The 27,256-nt window shown below is 39.9% G+C and overlaps 1 protein-coding gene across 2 annotated transcripts in view; it reads right to left on the bottom strand.

Annotated features, from left to right (window-relative positions):
- Window positions 1-27,256, bottom strand: part of Large1 (LARGE xylosyl- and glucuronyltransferase 1) — a 508,586-nt gene that overhangs the window by 374,794 nt on the left and 106,536 nt on the right. Inside the window, exon 1 of one of the 2 annotated variants that reach the window (XM_028894772.2) lies at window positions 3,459-3,691. The exons of the other annotated variant lie outside the window; for it this stretch is intronic. The gene's annotated coding sequence lies outside the window, so the exon portion shown is untranslated. Of the gene's footprint in view, window positions 1-3,458; window positions 3,692-27,256 lie in introns of those variants that run through there. 2 annotated transcript variants of the gene reach the window in all.

Here is a 27,256-nt window from a genome sequence, read left to right as displayed (position 1 = left end):
GGGCACAGGACATGATAATTTCACTATATTTTCCAAATGTTATACAAGTAGCATGCATTCCTTTTATAATTTAAAAATATTTAAAAGCTTATATTATGTTACATTATATTGTTTGCCATTCAAAATACCTCAGTACCAACTTGTAGTATATAATTTACATGCTAGATACAGGAAGTTAAATTTTGTGGTACCCTAACTGAAAAGACCCCCTCTAAGGGGTGTTTCTTAATCATCACAGGGACTCTAGTCATAAGTCCACATTCCCTACTGCACTCAGTTTTCATCAGTACTAGAAGCTAGTTTTTAATTAGCATCATGGATGAGATGATGTATCATGTGTTCAAGATATGTGGATTGTACAGAACCACTTAACAGGAAAACATAGTAAACATCTATGAAATTAAAAAAAATTATCTAAGAAAAAATTGCCCCAAACCTTAAGAATAAATTTAGGAACCCAAACTGATACCCTAAGTGCCTGTCGTAAATGGAGAATCAGTACCACTATTCACTGTCCTAATGACTGGACAAATCATGCCTGCCTCTTATACCATGTCATCCCTTCACAGTCAGATGCTATCTTGAAATGTTTTTCATCCTTTCTAGGAGCTGATAAAGACTATTGAGTCCTTGGTACCTCCGTAACTTGGTACCTCCATAAGAATACGATAGTAAGTAAGACTGACCTGGAGGTTATTTGCTTTCCACTTCTGAATACCTGTCTCTCTGGCCCTGGCCACTTTACTCAGCCTCAGATTCATATATGAAATGAATAGATACACCTGTGTCTAGGACCCAAACCTTCATTTCCCATCACCTGCTGCTGCCTGGACCTTTCCTTCCTCACAAATGTCAGCACCATTTACTCCAGTGACTGAGCCAAATATTTGGTAATTCTTAATGCCATGCTCACCTTTCTCAACTTACCCAATCCCTATAATCCTTAAATCCTGCCATTTTTACTTCCAACACATTCAGGTTTCACCACTTTCTCCTGCTGCCACATAAGAGTTAGGGTCACCAACACCTCATACTTAGGCCTATTACATCAGTCACCTAATTCAAATGTCATTTAAAATGATTCATTGTTTCTCAACAGCTCTTAAAATGAATTCCAAATGCTTGGCCATGTCCATGAGGTCATCTGGTTGACCCCTAAAAACCTTTCTGACCTCTTCTGGAATTTCTGTATTCTGTTTTCTTCTGCCCAGCCATGTCTGTCTTTTCACCTATGGACTTCACCTCAACACCTCTGCAACTCTGTTCTTGATGTCACAAATCTGGATCATAGTGACCTCTGCTCCATTGTGTTGCTCCTATCTGTGCAATCTAGAGCTTGGATGCCATCAGCTCAGAAAACTCTTTGCAAATAATTCTATGCCTAAGGAGCCCTCCCCAAATTGTCTATCACCATGTCCTGATCATTTCTTTCATAGTTCCCATCAAATTCCAAAATCACACAATTCTGTGAATAACTGTTTTCTTAACAACCATCATACCCACTAGATTTTCATTTCCACTTGGGCATAAATACTAACAGTTTCATCATTGGTGTGTACTGGTCCTAGTTAGGGTTTCTAGTGCTGTAACAAAATACCATGATCAAAAGCAAGTTGAAGAGGAAAGGATTTATTTGGTTTACACTATTGAAGACAGTAAGGGCAGGAACTCAAACAGGTTAGGAACTGAAGGCAGAAGTAGATGCAGAAGCCATGAAGGACTAATGCTTACTGGATTGCTTGTTATGGCTTGATCAGCCTACTTTCTTAGAGAAACCAGCACCACCAGCCAGGATGTGTCCCAATGCATTGTGGCCCGCCCACATCAAATACTAAGAAAATGCTCTACAGGTTTACCTACAATATCATATTATGAGTGCATTTCTCAACTGAAGTTTCCTCCATAGATGACTTTAGCTTCTGTCAATTTGACGTAAAAGCTACCAGCACACCACCTGTGGACTCAGACAGCGATGTATAATGTTTGCTGAACACACAAAGGAATTTGCCATTAGACGCATAGCCTGTACTTAGTCTAGGATTCTTTAAATGTGTCTTTTTAAACAGAGGTCTATAATGTAGGAAACAAAATCTGTGCACAGTTCCTGAAGCAGGCCCTCACAGCAATAATATGTCCTTCAGACACTTTCAGTTTCATGGGAGATCAGCAGCAAAGTTTGTTTTGGTAATTTTTCTCTGCCTACAGGAGAAAACACTTCATACTAGGTCTGAAATCATGTGCACATGTGTCTTCACATTACAGCCTATAGCATCTCCTCCTGCAGATAGTCCTTAGTCTAAAAGCATATACAGTATGCCTAGAATAAGCACTAAAATTCAGCTGTTCTTGGTGTTGTAAAGGCCATTCAGGGTCATTTCCTACCATCTCAGCTTGTCTTGATCTCGCTGTGAAATCAAGTTCTCTGGCTGTATGAAAACATGTTCTTTTGCTTCAGAACCACTGTGATGTCACAGATCAACAGCAGTGGTGTCCCCAGAGCTTCCAACTCAGTTTCCCTTCACCTGTTTCCTTCAACTCTGTGGCTCAGACATATTCACTGTCAACAAAGAATTCCACTTATCTTGTTTCTGCAGTATGAAAAGCAAACTATAAAACATGATCTGCATCTGGCAAGAACTTCATAGCATTCACAAAACACAGGAGTCTGGAGACATGGTTCAACTGCCAGTTGGGACCTGATGGCTAACCTAGCAAAGTCATCTGATATTCTGTGTTTGGTGTGAGAGTCCATGGCAATACCAAGGGCAGCTGAAAGGAGCCAGGAAGAGCCAATGAAATCAAAAATACACTGAAGGGAGATACATGTAAGACACTAAGGGATTAAAATTAAAATTGATTGGTTGCATTTTAACCACTTGTCCAGTCAGATTCTAGGGCTAGGGAATGCACAAATGACTTCTTGGTTTGTAGCTGTGAATCAGGACAGAAAGAGGGAATCAGGACAGAAAGAGGGAACTAACAATATACGTTGTGTGCTGTTCAGTTTCCTCCAGACCACTTCTTGGTAAAGGGAGAATTACTAAAATGGAATGAATATTCTTTTATCTGAAGAAGGGTAATAGAAAACACTCTAAACTCATTGTTCACTATGTTACTACTCTATAAATCAACTACATTCATTGTTTAAAAAGAGGTTGCCCTGTTTAAAAAAAAAAAAAAAAAAAAAAAAACCTTAAGACAGTAGTACTTACTCCACCTTTTTCCCATAAGTGACTAAAATATGGCTTAAAATATCAAATGGAAACTCTACAAATTACTTTATAGCATGATATATCTGTGTAATGTGATGAATTCTCATGCTTTCCCACCCTACTCCAAGATGTATCCTGAGTATCCAAGCAGTATATGCTACCTTCCTGTTAAATCAACGAGCACGTGTCTCTGTTAGTCACTTAAAAATTGTCTCAGTTATGAGATCAACTAAGGGAGAATCATACCAAAGAGGACAGGAGACAGAAACTAGTTAGGCAGCTGAGGCAGGAAACCCCAAAGCAACAATCTCAGGAATGTCCTTGCTGAAGACCAGGAATATAGAAGGGAACTCTGGTTCCTTATCTCTCTTCTCCAAACTTCTGCCTGGAACATGAACCTGTGATAAAAATAATGCAATTTTGTTCCAGGCATTAATCCCTTCTGGTGAACAGCTTTGGAATTGGATCTCTGGATGTTCATGGAGGAAATGGATTATGTCTATTTCCTGTGGTGATACTGTGTTCCCCAAAATATTGAGCACCCTAATAAACTTATCTGGGGTCAGAGAACAGAACAGCCACTAGATACAGAGGCTAGAAAATGGTGGCACTCACACTTTTAATTCTAGCCTTCTGGAGGCATGGATCTCTGTGAGTTCAAAGCCACTCTAGAAACAGCCAGGCATGGTGACTCACGCCTTTAATCCCAGGAAGTAATGGCAAAAAGCAGAAAGGTATATAAGGCATGAAAACCAGGAACTAAGCTGGTTAAGCTTTTAGGCCTGGGTAAAAGCTTACATCATCTCATACCAGAAGAAAGATGAATGCAGAACAGAAAGATTCTGGGACACAGAGAGAGGCCATATCCACAGAACTTTTATTATAATAGTTGTTATAACTGCTGTCATTCTTTTTTATTTTATTTATTTATTTCTTCTGTGTATTTTACATCAGGTATCTTAAAAGCTTTAAAAACCAGGAACTAGGCTTTTAGCACCAGTTCAGCTGAGACCCATTCAGATGAGGACACAGAGGCTTCCAGTTGGAGGAAAAAAGATCAGCTGAGGAATTGGCAAGGTGAGGTAGCTGTGGCTTGTTCTGCTTCTCTGATCTTCCAACATTCACCCCAAAACCCAGCTCCAGGTTTGTTTTTATTAACAAGACCTTCTAACAATTCGTGCTACAATTCCCCAATCTCACCCCATCTCCTAAGTGATGCTGGAGTCTCCAATCTTGACCTGGCAATGTTACCACATTATTGGAAGCCACTAGGAATATCAAGGCTTTTTTGAGGCCCATGATGAAAAAGCTATTTACAAAAAAAAAAAAAAAAAAAAAAAAAAAAAAAAAAAAAAAAAAAAAAAAAAAAACCTATTTCAAAAGAATAGAATCTACCTCTGACCTTGGGTAGATCCATGACTTTCAGATTTGCCCCAAGATTACCATAATTCACACTACTATCTAACCCCTAGAGTTGTTGGTCCAGTTACAGGCTGGAGAAATGGCTAAGCAGTTGTATACTGCTCTTGCAGAGGACCTGAGTTCAGTTGCAAGCATCTACATTCAGTGGCAAACAGCCAGCTCTAACTTCAGCTCCAGGAAATCCAACCTCTTATGGATTCCATGGGTACTTACACTCACATGCAGATGCACTAACACACACATACACTCACATGCACCTGCACAAACCTATTTGCATATGCACATGCATGTGCACACACAGACACACACACAATTAAAAACTAAATACCTATTCTTGAAAACTTAATCTGGATGGGCTTGTTAATCATCTAGCGATGGGATCATCACTCAGAAAGACTATGATACTGAAGAGATAGAAGGAATAATCACCCCCTTAATGAGAATGTGGTTTTCCTTCCCAGAAACCCTAGCCTTGGTGCAGTCACTTACAGAGCCAAGGCCAGTAAGCTCTGTTAAGTCAGCCTGCTTTCTGAACCACAATACAGAAAAACCTCACTTTCTCTTTTTTTCCCCCTTCTTTATATCTCTTTGCTAAACATGATTTCCCTAACACTCTGGGCTTTTTCAGTCTCTCTATGAAACTAACTGCTTTTCATCAAGCAGCTGCTTGCTGACTCTACTGCTCAACAAGCAGTCCTAAGACAAAAACCCAAAGAAGGGACCACAATTTCCCTGTTCACACAAGTGTTTAGGTTCAAATAATCAAATCGTAGCCTACTGCTCTGTCATAATGTTGTCATTCACCTCACTTCATATAATTACATAGGCATTATATCACCTCACACCACAAGAAAGATGAATGCAGAACAGAAAGATTCTGGGACACAGAGAGAGGTCATATCCACAGAATTTTTATTATAATAGTTGTTCTAACTGCTGTCATTCTTTTTTATTTTATTTATTTATTTCTTCTGTGTATTTTACATCAGGTATCTTGATCCTAATCACTTCCTCATCCCTTCATATCTACTTTCTGCCCCTGTGCACCACCCCCTCAAATAAGACAAAACTTAAGAAAAACAAAGGAAAAAAGTAAGATAAAATAAAAGGGAAAATAGGAAGGATAAAACTTAAAACTCTTATCATGGAAGATGTAGTGTGACATTGTGAGTCATGACATGAACCCCTTTGTCAATATATCTTTACTTGCCAGTTTTCACTGCAAAGTCGTTGGTCTAGTTCAAGGTCTCTGGTTTCTATTCCTGGGCTCCTCCTGGATATCCTGTTGCTGCCCTGTATTGAGGAGATGATACAGCTTTGGGTCTGCAGGTCAGGTCCCTACACATGCTCCAGCAAATCATAGGTAGAGTGGATGATGGGGCAGGCCAAGTCATATCCTTGGGTCTGTGCCTGGGCAATTGTGCTCTTATCAGGTGATCTCTGCTGTGCTGCCCAAAGTGTAGGGCAAGCTTGCCTGTGTGTTGGAGTGGTCAAGGGTTGGCTGGGCCCACCTGCCCTGGCCGCATGTCACATGGGCAAAAGAGTTTTCTCCAGAATCCAGTGGGGAGGTCTGGGGTCAGGGTTCCTCCGAACCTTGGTTGGTTGGTTGGGGCCACCTGCCCCGGCCACATGGCCCTGTTCTGTCATTCTTAATTATTGTTCTTATTCTATTAGTATACATTTTACAAATTACAAATCATCATAGTTCTATGTGTAACAGAAAAATATATGTAGGACTCAATACTATCCATGCTCTAAGGCATGCACTTGTGTCTTGGAATATACAGTCTGCAGACAACTGGGAGCAAAGGACAACTACATCTCAATATTTAAGACCAGGAAATGATTCTTTTTGAGAAGAGACAACAACTTCTCTTGTAAAACTTACTCCCTTTTCCTCAGTGCCTTTAAAAGAGGGGTAAAAATAAAGAGGAGAAAATTATAAGTGTGTTATTTTTATCTCACTAGGTATATTCAAAATTTAGCATTTTAATATACAATAAGTATGAATCATTTTCCAAACATTGTTTTACATCCCTTTCTTTATATCCGATCTTTGCTTACATCAATGACACATTTCCAGAGTTCAGTAGCCATGTACTGTACAGTTTTTAGGATGTCCTAAGCCTTCACATTGGAGTGCTAAGGAAGGTAAGTGTAAGTACAGACCACAGAATTAAGTTGAAGCAGAGGATTCCCAGAGGGCTTTGTGGTAATCTAAGATGAATAAATAGCAGCAGTAGAAGTCAAAAGAACCAAGCAGAAGTAGCTATCTCAGACTTTAGGAAAGAAATCATTGAGCAACTATGATATATAGATACCTGTTAACACTTTCACACGGCCCTAATTTACAGAGACTTTATGATCCACCTATGAGACTCCACTTATACTGAAAGGCACTGAGACTCCTGCAAGCTAATAGTCAGGCATATGAAGGAGGTGCTGCTTCCCTCTTCCCTGTCTTCCTATCTGCTGCCTGCTCTACCTGCTAGGCTTCCCCCATGTTAGCTCCTTTTTATCCACACATTGTTCTCAATCGGGATGTGATTCTGATTCCTCCCCTCAAAGGCATGATCTAGAGAAAATTCTGATGGTCATACCTGGAAAGAGAACCTAGTGAACAGAGATCAGAAATTCTGATAAACACAATACAAGGCACAGTTCAGACAGACCTACAACAAGGAAAGATTTCATGAAAATTCAGTCAGGCCTGAGATGGGCAGGCCTAGCCCAAGGTGTCACTCCTACAGGAAGATCCTTCCCTCATAAACAAGGTCAAAGGATGCATCAGATGAGCACATGTACAAGAAGCTTTGTGAATTTCCTGCAGTCATCTTTCCTCTAAAGTGGCCTCTCCAGGGCTATGGAGATAAAGTACACATCTATTGGCAGTCAACCAATTTCCCTAACTTTCTCACTTTGTACAGCTTGGATTTTGTTTCAGAGGGGCAGGAACTCTAGCTTAATAGCTGTCCAAAGCAGACAGTATGAATGTTATTTCTAGCCCAGAAATTTTTCTGTGACAACACAGGTTAGAGAGGCCCAAAGTATAGAAAGATTGCAGAAGAAAAAACATTTCCATTTCTAATGTTAACCTCTTTCAACAATGCACCACCAAACAGATCTTTAATGTAAACAGTCCCTCTAAACACAGACCTTTACCCCAGCATCAGACTGCAGCTCCAAGAAAGTGGAGTTTTGGGTTTTTCTACATGTCCATGTTTACTCAGTCCTTAACCACATTCACAAGTCCAGAAAACCCACATTTGCAGTGTTTTGGTCTTGTGATTTTTTTTTTCATTCTGGAAAGAGGTGATTTAAGCATGCAGACTTCATAGTTTCATTCTTTTTAAGCAACACCTAGAAGCTCTGAACAAGGGTTGGCACTAGAAACATTTTAGCATTCCTGAGGGTTAAAGGAGTTCCTGGTGTCTGACTGGCAGAGTCTCTGGAGATTGGATGTAATGGCCTCCAGGGGCCAATGGGCACAAAGAAAGCTATTTCTGTGTCACTCATCCCCATCAATAGAGGGATGGCATGTGTACTCTATGTTTTCTAGTCCAGTGCCAGACCTAGGCTGGAGATAAAATGGTGAATACATTGGAGACCCTACCCTTTAGGAGCTTTCCAAAAGAAGGAAGGACAGATGTACAAATAAGTCAGGAGCAGCAACAATTTTCAAGAGAAAACATCTTAACAGAACCACAGAGTATCACAATTTCAGAAAGCAGAGAAGAGAATAGATAATAATAATAATAATAATAATAATAATAATAATAATAATAATAATAAAAACCTACTAGGAAAGGTACAAGGAAATGTCTGGGATCTCTGGCCACTCTGTCCCAGATGAAGGGCACAGAGGATCTTCAGATAACAACCATGACAAATGGAGAGGAACCACAGGAACTCTGATTGCTAAGTGAAGAAATTGAACTGGTTCTCCAGCCCCTGAGCAGCTAAAAGACTCTTGAGCAAAAACTGATGTTTTAGTTACTTCTCTGTTACTGTGACAAAAATGACTGAAGGGAAGAAAGATTTATGCTCAGAGTTTGAGAAGGTAGAACCCAACACAAACATGGAAGAATTCACATTATGGGCTTGTGGCAAAGACTCTTCACATTACAGTGAACCAGAAAGCACCTAGAGCCAGAAGCAGGGATCAGACATCATCTTCTAAGGCTGGCTTTTGCTGATCTCCTTCTGTCAGCCAGGCCTGATCTACAGATTCCATAGCTTTCCAAAGCTGGGGGAAAAGGCTCAAAGCATCATCCTATGGGAGACATTTTAAATGCAAAACATGACAGATGGTACCTGTGACTTAAAAAGATGAGGGCAATGTGATGATCAGGAAACACAACAGGAGACACTCTAAAAGCATCTAAGAGGTTTTTAAGAGAAGACCCCTCAATTATTTCATACTTCTCTATGTTCTAATTTCATTTCTGTTGTTATGATAAAACACCCTGACCAAATGTAATTTAGACAGGAAGGGTTTAATTGGCTTACAATTCGAGGCCACAGTTGAGGCGAAGTCAAAGTGGAAACTCAAGCAGCTAATCACATCCATAGTCAGGAAAGAAAAGAATAAAATGCATCCACACTTCCTGCTTGTGCTCCTAAATTTTACAGGGCTTCCTTTTGCCCTCTATACTTCGGAACCACCTGCTCAGAGAATGACACCACCCACAATGGGCTTGGTCTTCCCACATCAATTAACAATCTAGACAACCTCCCACAGACATATCTACAGAACAAGTTGATCTGGGAAATTCCTCATTCAGGCTCATCCCAGGTGATTCTAGGTTGCACCAAGCTGACATTTAAAAGTAATCATTACACTCATCTCTGAAAAACATCGTGTATTTTTTTTTTTTTTGTCTCCATGGATTTTTCAATTCTGAGTGTCTCATACAAGGGGCATTATACAGCACATGACTTTTTGTGACTAGTTTCTTTCACATAGAATAATGTTTTTGGACACTCATAGATGTTATAATATGTACCAACACAGCATTCTTTCTCTGGCTGGCCAAGAGTCCACCATGTGTATATATCATGTTCTACTGTCCATTCATCCAGATGATGTCATATTTGACATATTCCCACCTTTTAGTTATGGTGAACTGCTATGAACATCTGCCTATAATCACTTGCTTTAAAAATTATCAAAATCAAAAGTTTTTCACTTACACACACCCAGGTATGTCTTCAATAATAATGATGAATTAAAAATTCTAGAACCTGTTACATAGGGAATGCGACCAACAATGGCTATGCGGCCTATGATACACCTGGCTGGGACCCTTTGACAATATGCACAATTTCACGTCATCTTCCTACAAGGCCCAGTATTTGTGTACCTTTATCCAATTGTACACATCACAAAAATCACAGTTCATTGTGGGTTAAAAGATAACCCACACATAAAGTGGTAGTGAGCCAGGATTGAGAATGGTAGAAATGCCTATGCATGGTATCTGCACTACAGTATAAATTAATTAGTCAAGGGACAGTTTGCTTTTTCACTTTCTCAGAAACACATACACTTTCATGTGTATCTCAGATTAATACTTACTAAACATTTTTCTACATCCTACCCCTTTTCATCTAAGAAGTTTTACATGAGCTTAGGTAGACAAATAGTAAATATGGACATAAAATAATCATGTCCTGATAATAAATCATACATAAATTTATTTCAAATAATTCTTTGGTATATATTAATTTATCATTTACTAAAGGTAAAATAAAATTTGCAACGTAAGGAGATGGATGTGCTTGTAAGAGTTAAATCTTGATTGAATAATTGATAATGTAGGATATATAGAAGGTTCTATATTTTTCAGTGTTGATTCATATTTTGATTCTGTAGTTGTCAATGCTAAAAATATTTGCTTCAGAAAAATATATACCACAAAAATGGCAGAAGTATGTTTAGGGCCATTTTGGGAACCACTGCAAACTCTTTCCTACTCTCAAATGAAAACTCTTAAATAATTTTTTTATATGTGTACAGGTGTTTTGTTTGCAGGTATACATGTGCACTGTGTGTATACAGTAACTACAATGTTATTGTGTTACTATAAGTATGTAGGACCTCCTGGAACTAGAGTTACAAAGGTTCTAAGCACTGTGTGTGGGTTACTGGGAACCGAACCTGGGTCTGCTCCAAGAGCAGCAAATGTCCTTAACTGCTGAGCTACCCCACTTTAAATGATTTTTAATGAAACTCTAAACAGTAATTCAAACAGCCATTTTAAAAATCAAACATTCTGCTGGGTGGCAGTGGCGCATACCTCTAATCCCAGGACTTGGGAGGCAGAGCCAAGCAGATCTCTGTAAGTTTGAGGCCAGCCTGGTTGACAGAGCGAGATCCAGGACAGGAACCAAAACTACAGGGAGAAACCCTGTCTTGAAAAAAAAAATCAAAATCAGACATTATAATATAATATAATATAATATAATATAATATAATATAATATAATATAATATAAAGATATACTAATTTGAGATTTGCAAGCAGTGAAAATAAAAGTAGGAACATATTAAGTCTTTGTTTCCTTTTTGATATTGTTGTGGTTGTTTCTGTGTATGTACATGTTGTGTATGTATTCTGAGATATATGTGTATGTACACCTGCAGAAACCAAAAGTTAACCTCAAAAATTATTTCTCAGATGCTGTTTATTTGTTTATTCAGGCAGGGTTTCTCACTATCCTGGAGCTCACTGAGTAGGCTAGGCCCTAGAGATCTACCTATTTCTTTTCAGCACTAGGATTATAGACATATGCTACCATGCCAGCATTTTTACATAGATTCTGGATGCTGAACTCAGGTCCTCATATGTGCATGGCATGGACTTTAACAACTGAGCTATCTCCCCAGACCCTTAAAAGTCTTTGTTTTCTTCTAGTAAATCATTGTGCTTCTATGTCTGCATATGTTTCTAATAGAAAACTGTGTGTATGATAAAACACTAATTTATAGCAGACAACAGTATCTAGTCAATTTGTGTTGTGGTGTTTCAGGCAGCATTCACTAATGCTACATAAAGTGATAGCATACTCAGTGTATGCTCTATTCAGAGTCTGCACTGAAATCATGCATGGAAATCATACATGGAAGGACACTGCCAGAAACAGTGGTATGTCACACACTTGAATTCATTTTTGTTTGTTCAGCATTTAGAAACTGCTCTGTTTCCAATTTTTCTCACAGTCCCCACATTCATTCACATATGGAGTCACGACACTCCATCTGAGAAGCTGTAACACAAAACACTTGGTGGGTTGTTGTAGTGGTATTTGCTCTACCCATGACTTTGGGCAACATGACTAGAAGGAGGTGGTGCTTGTTGCCATTGCACATGACCACTTAAAAGGAAAAGAAGAAGGTTCTGCTGCCTGCTTCCTGGTGTGATCAAACTGCTAGGTAGATTCGCTCCCAGTCAGATCACAGAACAACTTCAACTGTCTACTCTGTTCAGTATTCATGAGTGTATTGTCTCAATTTACCCTAATAAATTTCCCTAATACTCCTTAACCAACCCCCCATGGATTTATAGCATTATCTGGCACCCAGCATGAGGCATGAACCCACAGCCCTGAGATTAAGAGTCCCACAAATGCATAAATTGATGTTCTAGAGGAACTGGGTTCAATTCCTGGGTAATCAGGAGTTTGATCACACCAGTGAAAGAAAAAGAGAGAGAGGGAGGAAGAGGGAGGGAGAGAGGGAGGAGGGAGGAGGGAGGGAGGGAGGGAGGGAGGGAGGGAGGGACCACATGAACCCTCTCTCCTCTCATTTTAAGAGGTCATGTACAAAGGCAAGAAGCACTGCCTCCTTCGGGCCCTATAGCTCAAGGTCATGGGCAGAGCAAATACCACTACATTACTATAAAAAAAACTATCCCAAAGTGAGAGGCTTGAACAACAAAAGTTTATCTCACAGTTCTATAGACAAGAAGTTCAAGACCATGGTTTAAGGTAAGGCATTCCCCTCCATGGGTGCTAGGAGAAGCCCTGCCCCAAACTTCTCTCCAGCTGCTGGTAGTTTCCTGGCATTCCATGTCCCTTTCACACTAAACAAAAAGTCCAACCTAACCCAGTACCACTTCATCTTAAATAATTACATCTTCATATATACAATATGAAGATTGTATTCAGTTATTGAATTCAAAAATAACATCAATTGCTAAATTAAATAAATACAGTCCTATTTCTGAATAAAATAACATTCTTAGTCATATGGGGGGGGGGGCATTTACCTGCACTATCATGCCAGTAACAAGAAAGAAAACCACCATGGAGAAAAGGGGGTGATGAGGAAGGGGAAGGGGAAACTAGAAATAGGAAAAGAGGGAAATGGAGATTTAAATTCCATGGGGTCACCTGTTAATGAAAAGCAGAACTGACCTGGGCAGCTAGAAAGTAGCCAGGGGGCTCAGAAACATTACCCAAATTTCCTCTAATATCGCAAAAGAAGAAGAAACACTAAGTCTTCCAGAGCACTTAGCCATCAATTCATTCTGTGACCTGGCTATGGACTCACCTTCTTTAGGCTTCAGGTTGAGTGAGCAAACGTTGAAGACAAAGATACCCAACACAATAATTTGCTGTTCAACATCCACTTCAGCATTTAAGTATCCCAGTTCTGTCTGCCATTCCACCATCTAGGAAATCTGTTCTTTTGCTTCATGACATAGTTGTTACGAATAAGCACAAAATAAATCTTTAGGTCATAGATACATGCATACAGAATCAATATTTATATGTATGCAATGTACTTTATATACCCATATATTACACAGTATACAGTATACATAATATATACAGTATGTGTCTGCATAAAAATAAAAATATATATAAATCATTTTACCCATTTCTTTCAGTAATTAGAAAATTGATGTACACATAGCATCAGACTATAAAAGGGACTTGAAAAGCATACACCATGAAACCTTTGTTTCATGGAGAAAATTATTAAAATATATTCTAAAAAGTTACCTTTAGGCTATGTGTATATAGTATGAACAAAACTCCGAAACATAAATGTACTTCCTCCTTAGACTCCAGCCCCACAAGGGAGACTTCATTATTTATATGCAAATATTCCATTCTAAAATCTGGTTCCAAGCCCTTTAGATAAGGGATATTTAACCTGTGATTGGTAGATCTCTATCTGAAGATTAAGCCTCTCCCCAAGAAGCAAGCACTTTCAATCCTCTATCATGGTGATTTTTGCCAGTATCTAAAACCTTCCCTGGATAAAATGCTGACAGCCTAGACAATGGGTACTGAAGATCTGAAGAAACTAGCTCCTTAAGCTTCTAGCAAATCAAACAAATGGAAATAATCATCAACAACAGCTTGTTTACTGATCACAGGGACAACTGGATTAGAAGGGATGACAATCTGTTCCTGTCTACAAATACTTTTAGGTCCTTTGTCAAACAAAGTGAGTTTGTCTGCCAAATGACATCTCAATTTTCCAAGTTCATTAGCAGGTGATAAACAGAAAAGGTTACCTGGTGATTTCATAATTTGGAACTGACTCTTGACAAAGCCACTTAAAAAGGAAAAAAAATTCCAGTTGTCATAAAAAACAAGTAAAGAAATGCTAATCTAATTTGTGCACTAGTTCCAAGCAAACAAGGAGTAAATAGCTACAGACATGGTGTACAAAGTCTCATAACCAGAGCAGGTGAAGAAAGAAGTTAAACACAGAAGAGATTTTGCAAACTATTTAAAATGTGCCCAGTTGGAAGCCACAGGCAGTAATACATTGCCTGAAAACCAAGTCTAAAAGCTGCTTTATTATTTTTATTTTTTAATCTTATAGGCACCCAAAATTTTTTTTTTTTAAATCATACAAGTCAGGTTCAGTAGGTAATGAGATGGTCTCCAAGGAGGCCCAATGTCTGGGAAGGCAGAGGAATCACTTGCTAGGGAGTGGAGAGGGTAGACTTCTGGGTCCTAACAAGCCCCATGTTAGGAGACCATTTATCTACATTTTTCCTATTACATTCCTTTTATGATGCAAGAGAACACTAAGACTCAGATCCAAATGTATTAATTGAGCGATTCCCTCCCAATCATTCCCACTGCAGGTATGGAAGTGATGTTCACGATTGCCCCTATTCTTTCCCCTCACCCTCCCCTTATCTCCACCCTACACCAACTCCTACCCCCACCCCACCAAAGAAGATTTCTCTTTTCAGGAATTCTTTGTATTTCTTTGTGGTCACAGCCCTTGGCATTCAGTCTCAGACTGGGCCCCAGCCCAGAGAGGCTACCTGGGAATGACAATGGAAAAATAGAGAAGAATTACAAAGAGACTGAGGGTCTGACTCTTTCCTACTGTCTCAGAAGGTATCAGAGCATCTTGTTCCTTCTAGATCCTTATCTCCTCTATCAGTTTAACATCATCCTCTAGGTAAGCTCAACTCCCATATTATGAACCTCCAGTACCAAAGACTTCTCCTCCTACATCACAACTTGACCTTTTCCATTGCATTATCCATCTCTCATCCATTTTTGTTTCTACAGGGTGAATCAGCAGGATAGGGATAGCTGCCTTCTATGTCACAGGAACAAATGGTATACTTTATTTTCCATTACTGGTATCTTTGGTTAGATTTTAAACAGGAATTACAGAAGATCTTTAAAACTTCTAACTTACTGGTCAACCTAATCAAGACAGTGAAAATATTCTAGAGAAGCAAGGATAAGAAGTGGTTTGATTGATGACCTTAATCCTACCAGTGACCTTAATCCCAGCAAGACACTGAGCATGCTAGCTTCCTGGTTCCCACACTTTCCATGAAGACAGGTTAAGCTGACAAGCAAAATCATTTTTCTTGAATGTTTTTTCAGTTCTAGACATTCAAATTCCTGTTTTGACCCAGCTATAAAATAATGAACATTTTAAAACTACATAAGAATAATTATGAATAATGTCTTTCATCTAAATTGCTTTCCAGATTAACTCCGAGCTTTTTCCAGACTTGAAGGAAGCCTGCTTCCTCTCTGAAGTCTTTCCACATTGTACGCAGCTCACCTCCATCAGAAGAAAAACAGATACTTACTTCATTTTCAAAAAATTTTCTTATCTTGCAGGGCAATGTGATGCACACCTTTAATTCCAGCACTTGGGAGGCAGAGGTAGGAAGATCTCAGTGAGCTCAAAGCCACCCTGGTCTATATAGGAAGTTCCAGGACAGTGAGGACTATACAGAAAGACTCTGTCTCACAAAACCCAAAGCGAGAGGAAAGAAAAATCTTCATATCTCTAAGCAAAAGTCTCAACAAGAAAGTGACTCTCCCTTATCACACCTTGCAATTGTAACTTGTACCACTGTGCAGTGGAGACTAAGAACTATCAGCTCTGGGCTGGCAGCAATATCTAGCTAGCTTTTGCAGTGAGGGGACAGTTTGTTTAATTTCCTTATATTTATATTTATGGAGAGTAGTGTCAATGTCTAAGCACCATAAATATATTTAAGCAAATAAGAGGTCTTACGAGGATGTAGCCAAAGCCAAACACTAACAGAAAAGATTTAGAAGTTGTGGAAACTGCTGGGCTGTACAGCCACAGAAGGCAAGAAGAAGCTAGCTAGTTACTGGCTGTGTCCTCTGCATCTGCCTCCAAACTTAGTAAAGCACCTAGAAATATAACCACCACAGCATTCCAAAATGTTCCTGCCATACCAACTGGAAATGCACTTGCCACCATGTGCAGAAATGCATATGCCACAGCACCTGCAAATGCACCTGCCATAGCACTGCAATGTGCCTCCCTCAGCATCCAGGCACACACCTGCCATGACACTGGTTACTATTTGCAGAATAAAACTGTCTTCAACTGCATCATGCAAGGGCATTGAATTTAAACCAAGTCTTTTCACTCTACATCCAATACATTTTCAACTCCAGTGCATGACACTCAGCAGACTCAAAAGCCAGGAAGTGTCTGTTAAGGGAATAAAAAGACATCTAAAATGGTTCCTTTCCTTGCATTTGTAACTCAACAGAAAGACTTAACAATTCATATCACCTAGAGATTTCCATCCACCTTTGTGCCTTCAAATATATGATGAAAGACCAAGTTACACCTCTCTGAAACTCAACCCAAGTTTAAGTTTATCCAGCCTGTCACCAAGAAGTTTTTAAACTCCACATTCTGAGCATCCAATAATCTTCCCAACTTCTCAAGTTCACTAAAATGTAAGGTATAACTGATATGTGTTTCAGTTTCAGAGCAATACTAACCCAGAATGTTTATTTAGATAACTTCTGAAGTTTCAACACCCCTCTCCCCTCAAAATGCCCACAGGCACATATTTCAAAGTAAACACCAAGAAAATCTACCCAAAACAAATGCAGAAACTTTTCACTTTATATGCTATAAACAAAATTTCCTTAAGAGAACATCAAGAATGCAAACCTTATTATATAACTTACATTAGCTAGTAAGAATTTTAAATGAGAAAAGAACTCAATTTTTTTTCTAGGAGAAAATGAGAAACACTCATGATTGATGAGATAAATAAGTGAAATAAAAACATCTATGTGACATGCATGGAAAAGGCTGCAGCCACATTCAAATCTTCACCAAGCAATTTAGGCAGGTGAGAGTCAATGTGACAGGACCAAGGCAGCTAAAAACAAAAAACATCAGTGAGAAGCAGGCCTGAGAATGAGGAAGTATGATGTTGTGGCCTTGAATCCTAGAAGTAAACTCCCCCTGACACATCAGTGACTTCTGTATGACACAAAGGGAAAGTGAGTCATGTTATAGAAAGCTTAAATGACATTCACCCTTCTCTGCTGGAGAAAGGAAAGAAACACTGTAGCAGGAATCTTAGAAGTTCTTATTAATAAAGTGAGCCAGGTATTGGGATGAAGCTGGAAGATCAGAGATACAGAACAAGCCACAGCTACCTCACCTCGCCGGATCCTCAGCTGGTCTTGTCTCCTCAGACTGGAGGCCTCTGAGTCCTCATCCAGAATGGGTCTCAGCTGAATTATGCCGCTCCAAAGCCTAAATGCTTAACCAGCCAAATGCTTAACCAGCCAAATGCTTAACCAGCCAAATGCTTAACCAGGCCAAATGCTTCTAGTTTCTGGTCCTCACGCTTTATATACCCTTCTGCTTTCTACCATCACTCCCTGGGATTAAAGACTGGCTTTCTGGGATTAAAGGCGTGAGTCACCATGCTTGGCTGTATCCTTGAACTCATGGATTTCTGCCTCTGGAATGCTAGGAGTGAGTGCCACCATTTTCTAGCCTCTGTATCTAGTGGCTGTCTGTTCTCTGACCCCAGATAAATTTATTAGAGTACACAATATTTTGGGGAATACAATACCACCGCAAAATACTACTTTGGAAACTTTTCTACAACATCATTTGGTTTTATTTTGTTCCTGGAAATTTTGCAGCTAAGAGAGAAAGGAATCCTTTTGATCTTGATATTTTCTCTGTATGATTATTTCACTGCTAATACCTTAGTACTGGGTGACCATGTGACTGTGCATTCTGTAGAAAAGTATCTGGGGAAAGTGCTACAGTGCAGTACAATTACAAGAAAATCCTTCAGCTTTTGTGGCCAGCAAGCCAAAGGTTCATTATAAGAATCAGTCCTCCACCAGTCACTGTCCTTCAGGGCTACCAAAGCTGCAACACTGATTACTACTAACGACTACCATTATCTTTCGTGGAAAAATACGACCTTACTTGTGTCTAGAGTAAAGAGTATATATGTATCTTTCTTGTTCCATGCCTACTACATTCTAAGACAGGCTCTTAATATGTCACCTCATTTATTCATCACCTCAATATCAATAGGCAGGCTTGATTACCTGACTGAAGGGAAGCTGCCTACTATAGTTTGAAAGTCTAAACTCCTGTTGAAACTTAATGGCCACTGTAGTAGAATTCAGTTGCCAGGCGCTCTACTTGTCTTTCTGTATGCTACAAAAATGTGTTGCTCTGATTGGTTAATAAATAAACCTGCATTGGCCTATGGCAGGGCAGGATGGAGCCAAGTGGGAAAATCAAAAGAGATAGTGAGAGAAGAGAGAGTGGGGAGAGACGCCAAACCGCCATCCAAGGAGCAACATGTAATGGGACACGGTTAAAGCCACAGAACACATGGCGATATGTTGCTGGAGGGCTTCTCTCCAGGTTCCACCAAGCCCCGCAGTCCCACAATCCACGTATAAAATAATCACTCAGATGCTTATATTACTTATAAACTGTATGGCCGTGGCAGGCTTCTTGTTAACTGTTCTTATATTTTAAATTAACCCATTTCTATAAATCTATACCTTGCCACATCGCTTGTGGCTTACCGGCGTCTTTATATGTTGCTTCTCCTGGCAGTGGCTACAGTGTCTCTCCCTTCTTCTTCCTGTTTCCCCAATTCTCCTCTCTCCTTGTCCCGCCTATACTTCCTGTCTGATCACTGGCCATCAGTGTTTTATTTATATAGAGCGATAGCCACAGCAGCGATACACAGATAATAGTAATTGGTTGAGTTAAGTTATAAGAGCTGGCTAGCAAGAAGCCTGAGCCATAGTCCATAATTCACAATTAATACTATGTCCCGGAATGATTATTTTATAAGTGGCTGCAGACCTCAGGACTGAGTAGAACCAGAGAAACACTGGACCACAGGACTGGGTGGGACTGGAGAAACTTACAGCTACAACAACCTCGCTATCCCTTCCCTAAGTAATATTTTCGAGTTCTTAGGAAAGAGAAGTTATAATTCCTTTTCTCCAAGATATTCAAGAACTTTTCTAAAACTCCACCCATAAGGAAAAAGGAGAAAGACAGGGAAGACAACTCAGTTTGTACAGTGCTTACCTCACAAGCATGATGAGCCTAATTTGGATCCCTAGCATCCAAATAATGAAAAGGAGAAGGAGGTGGTAGTGTTGATGGTAATAGTTGGGAATCCTAGCTTATGACTTTTGTAATCACAGTACTAGGGGGCAGAGACAGGTGGATCTAAGTAGCTTACTAATAAATCCATCTAGCTGAATTGGCAAAATCCAGGTCTAGTGACAGACTTTGCTGGAAGGGGAAAGGGACAACCACAGAGAGAAGAAGGGAAAGAAGAGGAAAGGAGAAGGGGAGTGGGAAGGAAGTAGGGAAAAGCTTGGAGAAACAATGACAAAACATCCCGCCTAAGCCAAGTACAGTCTCCTTTAATAACCATGAACAGCTTGGCACCAAAAGAACCCAAGATGTTGAAGGTGGCCTGAGAAGACTGAAATCATTGTTCAGCAATGGATCATGCTACTTTGTAGCGCCAGGAATATTGATGAGCTGTATACACAGACATTTCAGAGATCAGTATTCAATATGGCATTGTTATTCCCATTATCAACTCAAACAAGGGCCAGAAAATATACTCTAAAACCAACATCAGTCCTCCTCATCACCTGGGATCACTACAGTGCTGTAATGTTAAAAATATACTGGCTGAGAAAGAAGAGGACACAGCTAAAATTCTACAGCTGATAGAGGAGACCAGACTTCAAGCAGAAAAGATAAAGTCAGTCTCAGCTGCCACCTAATATATGTGATATTCACCAAGATTAAGTTAAAGAAAACCCTCTGAAACAGGGAGATATGGCTTCTATCTATTTATAACATGATTTAAGTTGGTTCTCTTTATTAAATTATCAGTGTAGGAAATAAGTGGTTTAAGTGAACAGCTGCCACCTTCAAACCTGAAACAAGCTGAGGCCAGGAGTGAGGTCCTCTGCCCTCAATGGCTTAGTGGATAAGAGCACTTGCTGGAAAAGCAAAAGGATCCGTTCAAAGCCCCAGTACCCAGTTGTATGTGTTGGTAACCCAAGCATTAGGGAGATAGAGACAACTGGCCTCTCTGTATCATCCTGGTGACCTCACTTTCAGCCTAGGTGAAACAGGAGGTTCAGGAATAGACCTTGTCTCAAAAGATAAAGTGCAAAGGAACAAGAGACACCCAGCATCCTCCTCAGGCCCTTCACCCACACATACACTATGCATACACCACACACCCACAAGGCCCACAAAAAGATCAGTTCTTAGACCAGAATAGTGATGGCCACTGCCACTTTCAGTGTCCCTTTAGCACCACCACAGACACAAGGCAAGCCCTTCTTCTCCCTGGCCACAGCCTGCCCAAGGATTTCTGCTAATCCACAAACTGTGTTTACATAACTTTGTCTCAATATAGCCCTCTGCCTCAAAGGAGGCAGGCCCAATCCCTATTCTTAAGACTATCTTTTCATTACTTCCTTGTCCCAGTCATACAAATAGGGGAAAGGGATGAAAGTCACTTACTTTTGTGAAAATGGACCTAAAAATCAAGAAATCAAATGAAGGAATTGGCAAGTGGCTTTCTTCTTTCCTTTCTCTGCATGGGAATGTATTTCATTTTCCTTTTTTTTTTTTTTTTTTTTTTTTTTTTTTTTTTTTAAGGCCTGTCTCTCTGTACTACAACATGAGGGAAAATTAAGTTTGTTACTGCTGTGGCAAAAAACGGGACTCCTTTATCATAAGGCTGTGAACCTGAAGAAGACATATTTATATTTGATGAAATGCCCACTCCTTATTCAAAGATACAGAAGCTTTTAGGACCCACTTGATGTCTATATATATAACTCATGAATAATTTGAAAATGTTGAAGACTGAACTGTCTTTTCCCAAATGCTAGATATCAAAAAGTGGTAGCTCAGTTGGATTTGGGAAGGTGGGGAGATGTGAAAAATTGGGTATCAGCCACCTCAGCTAATCAGAAGCCTCAGTCTGGGACAGAGAGGACTTCAGCTACAAGCATTGTACCCTTAGCCACAATTGCTCTCAGAATTGAGAAGCAGTGTAAGTCAGAGGAGCCAGTTAAGACACAGATCAGAATTTCAAGTCTGTGTGGCTTTGGGCAAGTTCCTCATCTGCCCACCAACTACAGACCCAACTGCGCAATGTGGGACAACTCAAGAGCAAGTGAGAACTCGAACTACAGGAAGTGAGGCCAAAATACACAAGAGGCTGGCTAAAGACAACACAAGCCCTGCCTGCCTCAAGGTGACAGGGGACTCTGGGACTAGTAATAGCTTTTGCTCATCCTATTCTAAAAAAATTGGTTTTTTACAAGATCTAACTCTGCAAACTGCATAATCTGACAGAAATCGCTCACTCCTAAATATAGCATGAATCTTAAAAGTTATTAATAAAATCAAACCTGAGCCAGGTATTAGGGTGAACACTGGAAGATGAGAGAGACAGAACAGGCCACAGCCACCTCACCTCGCCAGTTCCTCAGCTGATCCTGTTTCCTCAGACTGGAAGCCTCTGAGTCTTCATCCAGAATGAATCTCAGCTGAACTGCTGCTCCAAAGCCTGAAACCTTAACCAGCTAAAAGCTTCTAGTTTCTGGTCTTCACGCCTTATATATCTTTCTGTTTTTGCCATCACTCCCTGGGATTAGAGGCTCACTTCTTGGGATTAAAGGTGTGTGTCACCATGCCTGGCTGTTTCCAATGTGGCCTTGAACTCACTGAGATCCAGAGGGATTTCTACCTCTAGAATGCTAGGATTAAAGGTGTGAGTGCCACCTTTTTCTAGCCTTGGTATCTAATGGCTGTTCTGTCTCTGACCCCAGATAAGTTTATTAGGGTGCACAATATTTTGGGAAGCACAATACCACCACACCTAAACCTCAATATCTTCACCTAAGAAGTAAATAAGTAACAGAGCCAAACTGCAGGGCTGCTGAAAGCTCATCACAGAATGACTTCAGCACTTAGTATGGAATACAATGCATGGTGGACCATCAATACTTCATCCCCTACCCATAACCCACCATTATCAGGGCTATGTACTATATTTACACACAGCTAACCAATTTGATCACCACAGTAACCACGGCTACATAAGCATTAAATGACATACTTATATGGAGTTTTTGTTTTGTTTTTTCTATTTTTCTTTTTATTAAAAAACAGGTCTTCTTTCATACAATATACTCTGATTATGGTTTCCCCTCCCCCAACTCCACCCAGATACTGCCCCAACTCCCCACTCATCCAAATCCATACCCTTTCTTTCTCTCTCCTTGGAAAACAGGCATCTAAAAAATAATAATGAAATTAAAAAAAAAAAAAAAAACAGAATAGGACAAAACAAGCAGAAGAAAAAGAACCAAAGAAAAAACACATATAGATGCAGAGACGCACACTTTCACACACATAGAAATTCCATAAAAACAAAAACTAGAAACCATAACATACATCCAAAGGACCTGTTAAGTTTAAATTTAAAAAAAAAAAGAGCCTGTACAAATAATTATGAGGCAAAGAACCTACAAAAATGACACAGCATTGGCCATCTACTGCTGGACATGGGGCCTGCCCAGTGAGTTTGTATACCCAGTGAGACTCCATTGAAGAAAACTAAATTTTCATTTACAAGAAGCTATCAATTGGAGATAGCTTCTGGGTTAGGGATGGAGGCTTATGTCTGCTTCTCCTCTCAGTGCTGGAACTCTATCTGGCTTAGACTCAAGCAGGCCCTTTACATAGGGCCACATTCTTTGTGAGTTCATATGTATATCAGGACCTACTATATTTAGAAGGTCTTCTGTCCTTGGTCTTCTCCATTCCCTCTAGTTCTTAAATTCTTTCTGCCTCCCCATCCACAGGGTTCTCAGAACTCTGGGGGGCAGGAGACGATTTGATGGAGATACCCATTTAGGATTGAGTGTTCCATGGTCTCTCATTCTCCGCACAGAGTCTGGCTGTGAGTCTCTGTATTTGTTCACATCTACTGCAGGAGGAAGCTTCTCTGATAAAGGCTGAGCAAGGCACTGATTAATGATGTTCCCTTATCATAACAGTATTTAGTCCCTGGTCTATTTAATCTCAGGTTCTTGGCTACCAGAGCAGTGTTGGGGATGGGTTCCCTATCATAGAGTGGTCCTTAAATCCAGTCAGATACTGGTTGTTTACTCCCACAAGCTTTGTGCAACTACTGCCCTAGTGCATCTTGCAGGCAGGTCATCTTTGTACCTCTAAGGATTTATATCTGCATTGCTGTTTACCTTTCTGCTTTGGTAGTGTGTAGAGTATCATCCAACAAGCATGAACATAGTCAATAGGGGTGAAGGCTTTAGGTAGGCACCAAATCAACTTCTTGTTCATTGAGTTTTGTAGATGTTGTCTTCAGCAATAGGGCCTTACCATCAGTTGGTGGACAGCAACCAATAGCCTTGGCTATCTGAGGGTTCCCACGGGGTCCCTTTGGCCAACAACTCAATTTGATATAACTCAAGCCCAGAACTGGAGACTTCATTTGGGAATAAGAAATGTCTCCATCTCCCCTGTTAGCTGACAATTCCATTTAGATCTCCTTCACACATGTATAGTTTAAAAGTTTCTATTATATTAGGTTTCTTATATATATATATATATATATATATATATATATATATAGAGAGAGAGAGAGAGAGAGAGAGAGAGAGAGAGAGATCATAACTCTTTATTGATTCTTTGGGTATTTCACATCATGCATCCCAATCCAGCTCACCTTCCGGTCCCTCCATATTCTCCCCTCATCCCTGCAGCATCTCCCAAAAGAAAATCAATTAAAAATAAAACAAAACAAACAAAAACCACCTTGCTCCTCTTGTCCTTCCAACACCTCTTCATTTATCCTAGTGACATTGGGTGCTTTAGTGTGTCACACAGTAAACCCTTTTGTCCAATCAGAGCCACCCACAAAATGTTCATTGAAATGAGTCATTGATCTGGTTCAAGGCCTCTGGCACATCATCATCACTGTACTCTCATTGAAACTCCACTTGGATATCCTGCCCATATTAGGTTTCTAGATGACTCCTCAAATGACCCTTAATTTTAGCTGTCCCTTCCTATATTTCCTCTCCCACTCCCTAATTACTTCCCTTTTCTGGTTTAAAAGATTAGGAGTCAGGGGTCTCCCTAGGAAGGAGAAATAGAATACATAGCTATGGATGGACTAGTGTAGAGATCTGAAACAGGAATATATGAAGTTTTCAAAGAAGGGTTTCAAGGAAAAAAGAAAAAAAAAAAACCTCACCTTACTGGGAACATTTTGTAAGGCTGATTAACTGATGAGAATTTCAATGATTGTAAACAGGTTCAGATGTTGCATATCCAGACTCTAATTACAATTATCTGGACAATCCTTGCACCCTTTAATAGACATTCCTTGCCCACCTCTGTGTCTTTAACATCCTTGTAACTAACAGGTAAAACCTTTTGATGTATTAACAGACCACTAGCTTCCTTCTGGCAAAAGGTAAGAATGCTCCACCAGACAACATCTGAGGCCTATAGTGGAGAATACTCTGTGTAACCTACCTACCTGATGTTTCTATCAATACGTTAAAAGTGCCTTGATTTATTACCTTGTTTTCTTTTTATTAATAAAAACTTCATAAAACTGCTGACATGGTGGAAATGGGATTTGGAGTTAACTGATGCTGTGTTCCTGGGACACAGTCACTGACATATGGCTCTAAAATAAATCCCGTCTTATCCCCTCTGAGGTGAGAATTGTGTTTTTATGTTGCTAAATTTATAAAACAGAAAGTGTGTGTTTGTGTGTGCGTGATGTAGTGGTTAAAAATAGAGAGACTGGAGGAAGAGACTGTCTGGGTTCAAATTCTCACTCTGCTCTTTCTTAGCTGTATGATTGCTCAATCAGTTGCCATCTCTGGGCCTTGATTTCTTCCTGTATAAACGAAACAATAACAATATATACTTCACAAGGATTCTGTGAATTTAGTAACTTTATACATAATTATGGGAATATATTCTGTTCCAGTGCGACAAAGGTATTCATTTGTATACACATAGACAAGAATGAACTATTTACCATTCACTAAGAGTTGGCTTCAATGATGACTAGAATGTTGAAGGGCAAGGATCCAGAAGATCAGAAGAGGTGGAGGTAAGACAGAACCCTGGGATAAGAGAGGGAAAAGGACATCTCCTAACCTTAACCCATTCCTACCAGAGGACACCAGACACACAGACTAAAGAAACTGATGTCTCTAGAGCCACTTCAAGACACAGACTATAGGAGAAAGGGGAACCCCCCCCAAAAAAAAAACAAAAGAAACAGGAATAAAGTAAGAACTCATGTAAGAAAGGCAAAAGAAACATAAAATATAAATCAAAGGCATCAAGGAGTCAGGGACATTGGTTTTTAAGTGATATCATAACAACAAAAGAACATAACCATAGAAACGGGAGAAACAGAAAAGTCCCTCTTGTGAAAGAGCCTAGAAAATTGCCAAGAAAACAGAGACAAGTGGGAGAGGAGTGCACACCGCTCCCATCAAGAAGATGAGAAGCAGTGCTGAGACTCAGCTCACAGGCATCTCCAATGGCAATAATTAAAGGCAGTGGTGTCTACAGAAAGCATCAGAGGAATAAGTGAAAGTAGATGTGGAAGTGGGTAGATCAGCAGGTAGCAGAATTCAAAGTAAATCCCAAATAAGAAGGGAGAGGAGAAAGAGAATAGAACCCATGCAGCCATGTCATTCACCACCCCCAAGCCTGCTATGGTCACAAAATCACAACTCTGCCTTTCTTTCCCTGGCTCCAGGTGACATTAGAGAGGACAGTACTACTGTTGGCTTTCTTACCAATGAGGACTGTCTCCAACTTCATTTTCCAAAAAGATCACATTACTCAGTAGTCAGGATTTTAGAAATTACATGACCCTGTGAATGCAGTAAACTTATACCATCAGTACCATCAAAGTCTCCAGCCTCCACCATTGATTCAGGGGGCTGTATCTGAGCTATTCCAATTAAGATCAGAGTTGAAGATGGTTAAAAGATGAGAAGCACACTGGAGAGAAAAAAATAACCAGGAAACTGCAAGATCAAAAGTACAGCCTCACTCAGCCCCACCTGAGGTCAGTTCCACTGCTGGAGATCCCAATTAAAACAAACTTCCAGCACAATCCATAAATGCCAAAGCCAGTCTGCTGCTCCTGACCAACCTAAGATATATTCTGACACCAGGACTCCAGGACCAGGACCTTCCCTTCCCATGGGTTATACTAAACACATAACACACACACACACACACACACACACACACACACACACACACACACACCTGACAAGCTAGGTGTGGTGGCTCCTGACTATAATCCTGTAACTCCCAAGGCTGAGACAATTGACCTGAGTCAGAGACTAGCCTGAGCTACAGTGAGAGACATCATCTCAAAAATAAATAAATAAATAAACCAATGAGTGTCATTCTACTTCCCTAATTTACAATCATGATTCTAGAAAAGGCACTCACACCCTATTCTAACCTCAATTTAGTATGTTTACCTACAAAATGGGGACTATACACTCAATCTTAATCCCTCATGCATTAAACTACTTACATATAAGACTTTTTTATTAAAAAAGGAACAAATACTTGGAAATGTCTGAAATTTAGTTCAAAGTTACACATAACAGGCACACCACTTTGACCTCAAAATGAATCTGTGTATCTTAAAATAAAAAATCAGCACTGCCAGAGAGATGGCTTAGTGATTATAAGCACTACCTGTTCTT

This window comes from Peromyscus leucopus, chromosome 5 (genome assembly GCF_004664715.2).
Source record: "Peromyscus leucopus breed LL Stock chromosome 5, UCI_PerLeu_2.1, whole genome shotgun sequence".
Classification (NCBI taxonomy): Eukaryota; Metazoa; Chordata; class Mammalia; order Rodentia; family Cricetidae; genus Peromyscus; species Peromyscus leucopus.
This window is presented reverse-complemented; position numbering and strand designations above follow the sequence as displayed.